Source organism: Myotis davidii, unplaced genomic scaffold, assembly GCF_000327345.1.
Source record: "Myotis davidii unplaced genomic scaffold, ASM32734v1 scaffold173, whole genome shotgun sequence".
NCBI lineage: Eukaryota > Metazoa > Chordata > Mammalia > Chiroptera > Vespertilionidae > Myotis > Myotis davidii.
The window spans coordinates 2,166,659-2,171,349 of record NW_006286303.1 but is presented as its reverse complement, the minus strand read 5'-3'; positions in this window follow the sequence as shown (position 1 = coordinate 2,171,349).

The window sequence follows — 4,691 nt, the reverse complement described above, 5'->3', positions numbered from 1 at the left end:
TGTGTCCCTGAGGCTTAATTTTCACTGGAGAGAGACTAAATATAAACAAACGAATGACCAGATAGGCCATATCCTATGTCACATCCTTCCATATTCTACCATCTCAAAAATCATTTATGAGGAAAGCAATCAATGCAAACAAGCAGAAGAGGTAAGGGAAGAGAGAACAATAGAAGAGAGGTGGGGGTCTCCTGTTGTAGGTAGGGTGCTGAGGAAGGAGGTCACTGCTGATGCTTGAACAGAGATTTGAATGAAGAACAAGCCACACAGGTATCTGGGGGAAGAGAATTCCAGGCAGAGAAAACAACAAACACAGCGACGCTTACTAAAATGGAGAAGTACTTGAGAGAACCAAGTACTAGGAGGCAGGAATCAAGAATTCAGATCGGCCGTTTGAAAGTTGAGATGCCTACATGGTAGGCATAATATTAAAAGGTGTCAACTGGTGTCCAATAGACACTGGCCAATTAGAAAGGTTTCTCAACTATTCATATCTGATGTCATTTGTAAACAAACTAGAGGCCCGATGCACAAAATTCTTGCGGGAGGTGGGGGGTGTCCCTCAGCCCAGCCTGTGCCCTCTTGCAATCCGGATCCCCCTTGCAACCTGAGACCCCTCACTCCTAACTGCTCGTCTGCTCACTCCTTATGTCTTGGCTCGCCTCTCCTTAGCACTGCCGTGGGGGCTCCCGCCATTGACGCTCTGCTCACCAGCCATGAGCCCAGCTTCTGGCTGAGTGATGCTCCACCTGTGGGGGCGCACTGACCACCAGGGGGCAGCTCCTGCATTGAGCGTCTGTCCCTTGGTGGTCAGTGTGTGTCATAGCGACTTCATTGTGGTCGTTCCACTGTAATGGTCAATGGGCTTTTATTAGATAGGATGGTAAGACCATATTGGAGCATGCTAGTGAGCGTCTACTAGATGTTGAAGTGGAGATACATGATTCTGGAGTTCAGGAGTGGATTAGGACTAGCATTAGGATGTGGGAATTACCCACATACAGATAGTAATTTGGAGTTGTGGGCTTGATGAGATTGCTAAGTGAGAATGTGTAGAGATTAACATTAAGGTTGGGGCGATGAAGAACCTGCAAAGGTGAGAAGTGGCCATTGAAGTAGGAGTAAAACCAAGAGTGTGTCCTAGAAGCCAAATAAAGAAAGTATTTCAAGGAGCAGTCGATGGCGTCAAGTGCTGCAGAGTTAAAAAGAGCCACGAGGACTGACCTTTGGATTAGAAATGTAAAGGTCACTGGCCTTGACAAGAAGAGTTTTAGTGGAGTGGCAGGGATGCAAGCCTGCTTGGAATGTATTGAAAAGACAGCAGAGAGTCTAAACAACTCCTTTAAGACAGTGTGATATAAAGGGGAGCAGAGAAATGGAGCTGGAAGGGAGAAGGATGCGGCGGGCAGCTGCACGGGTTTGTATTGTTTGCCTTTCGTTCTGGGTGGGAGACATTATAGTATGTTTACTTATTGGTGGATGTGATCTGGCATGGGGGAAACATTTGACAAGAAGCTAACTGCAGGGCAAATCTTGGTGCAGGTGAAAGAAAGTTGGATGGCGTGCAGGATGAAGGCACTGGTGGCAGGAGCACAGGTGATCTCCATTTGCACCAGAGAAAGCAGAACAGGAGAGCACAGGTGTGGGGTTGGTGGACTTGATGGGGGAGAATGTAGAAATTCTCTTCTTGTTGCTTCAACTTGCTTAATGAAATATAAAGCAAGATCTTTATATTTGGGAGGAGCTACTCCAAGATGCTACAATGGTTTCTCTTGGATATGGGCATTAAATTTCTTTCTCTTTCTTTCTTCCTTTCTTTCTTCCTTCCTTCCTTCCTTCCTTCCTTCCTTCCTTCCTTTCTTTCTTTCTTTCTTTCTTTCTTCTTTCTTTCTTTCTTTCTTTCTTTCTTTCTTTCTTCTTTCTTTTTTTTTACTTTTGCAGTTTTGATTTCTCTCTAACAAATGTGTAATAATACATATATTTTTCTTAGTAATAGATGTCATCTCCAAGTGCCCTCCTCCTTTTCTGCTCTGTATAAAGGATATACACTTACCAGTTGTATGTCCTTGAACTAGATGCTTACATTTCTTTGTACCTTGGTTTCTTTATTAGTAAAATGGGAATGATAATGTCTGTGCTAATTAGTGCATTGGGTTGGAAAAATGAGAAAATGTGTGCAAAAATAATTTGAAAAGAATCAGCGTGGCATAGATATAAAATTCTTAGATTGTGGATTTTTTTGTTTTGTTGTTTTTTTTGTTTTAGTAGGGAAGTATGTATGAGGCAGAGGTGGGATCTAAGAACAGGCTAAAATCATCAATTCACCTCTCACAAGCTACTAAGTAGTCTTAAGAGCAAAAACTACTTTTCTGATTCAAACAGTACTGCGTCCTTTAATCAAGCTTCTGAGTAAGATTACAAGTGTTGTGCTCAACTCTGGAAAAGAAGGTATGAAACACGTTTCCTTTGCTGTTATATGAAGTTAACTTTACTATTTGATAATCTAAGTTAAAATGTTTCCTACTACCCAGTTTGTTTGGCTTCATATATATTAATTGTGACATTTACCCCAAATTTTACATTTGTATTCAAAACCTCTCAGAGAATATATAGCCATAATTATTCTTTTGTTATTTTCCCCAGTTACTGTGATTGCATTGTTAGATATGCTTCAGCACATGGGCCCTGCTGGCTCATCGTCATTAGATGCACACATAGAAATCTACTAAATAAAAGAAATCACAAGATAAAGATAAAACCACTTAACAGACTTTGTATGAATTAAGTAATGATAGTGGAATCGCATAACTCTTCCTCAAGTATGATTCTGAACTGCTTTGTGTTTCTTGGCATTTGAATATTTCATTGTCAGCCTTGAGGATTACACAATGAAAAGACAATACTGAGTTTTTTGCTGTTGGACAATATATATACTATTGAAGATAAATGCTCATTAATCTTTGCTTTCAACTTATTTACATCCCTTCTTTTTTTTTTTTGTTGTATGACAGCATAACCCCAGCATTAAAGAACATTTTGAAAAATGAGAAAACACAAACGTATTATTTGACTATAACCACTTTCCTTGCTGTGAATTCTCAGTTCATCTTTGTCCTTTGCATGCATGTAATTATAATATGTATACAATATTGAATATGGCTTTTTGGAATGCATTTAACAGAGAGTATTTTTAAGATACATAATAATTGCCCCAGTTATATTTCTACCTTTTGCTAAAACTTGATTGTGTTAGAAAAACCCTGAAATTGGAAGATCTTTTGGGGTCAGGGGGAGCCCTCTTCATGGGGGGTCAAGAGCAAGAGCCGATGTGATGGTGGTTGATGTCTTCTCAGATGGTCCTTGATTAAAATTTTGAGTATTTTTTGGCTTCTATTTTGATGAAAATCCTGATTTATGACTGTCTCAGGGCAATTTCAACAATGAAATGTAACTCACAATTGCTGTCGCTTATTTCACATGTCATCATGTTTCAAGTTTGTGGTAGATGAATTGCAAATGTGGTCCCAATTTTTCATACCTCCTGTATCCACACCCTTTGCAACATGATTGCAGGTATTCCCATCAATAGGTTGGATCTATCTCTCATCTCCAGGGTCTGGGCTGGACTCCTGTTATGCTTTGGCCAATGGAATTCAGCAGATTTGATGTTGTGTCAGTCCTGAGTTCGAGACTCAGAGATTGTGTGCGCATTCACACTAGCCCGGGCTAGCCTGCTGAAGGATGCTAAATGAGCCCAACAGAGACCCATCTCTGAGCCAACCACCAGTTGACCACAGGTCCACAAATTACCGTATTTTTCTATGTATAAGACACTATGTTTTTTTCTAAAATTGTTAGACTGAAAATTGAGGGGCGTGTTATACACGGAAGTCAGTAGGTCAGCCAAGCAGGGAGCTGTGCAAGTGTGTAGCTGCCCATACCTTGTCAAACAGGCTTCTCTAACCACGAGCCTTATTGTTACTGACAACAGCTGATGCCATAACTGAAAGTGGAGGTGGAGGTGGAGAGTGTGCAGATGCAACAGAGAACAGAGTGTTTTGAGCCCATAAAGATGTCAAAAAATAAAAAGATAAATACCAGTAAGTGATTGTCTTACTCTGTAATATTCAAACTGAATGTAATCAGCTGTGTAAAAGAGCATGGAAATAGAGCTGCAAAGAGACAATTTGGACCTCCTCCCACTGAGTCTATGATCAGACAGTGGGGAAAACAGGATGAAGCTGCAAAGAGACAATTTGGACCTCCTCCCACTGAGTGTATGGCCAGACAGTGGAGAAAACAGGAAGAACAATTCCTTAGAATGCCAAAAAAGAGGAAGGCCTTAAGAGGAAAACCAGCAAAATGTTAAAATATTGATTTCTTAATTTGGGGTTGGAAAAGTGGGGGGTGTCTTATACATGGGAGTGATTTATACATGCAAAAATACGGTAGTCCAGTTAAAATGAGCTAAGCCAGCCCTGGTGAGCAGAACCACCCAGCTGAGAAATCCTACATGGCTGCTATTTGCAGCCATTAAATTGTGGGGATTTCTTGTACAGCATTATTTTGGTAGTTTGTAACTGATATACTAATAAAGTTTTATCACATTTTGACATTTTGGATAATTCTAATTTTTGCCCTTGGGTTTCTGTAATAATAATAAATTGCACATCTGGTGTGTGTGTGTGTAT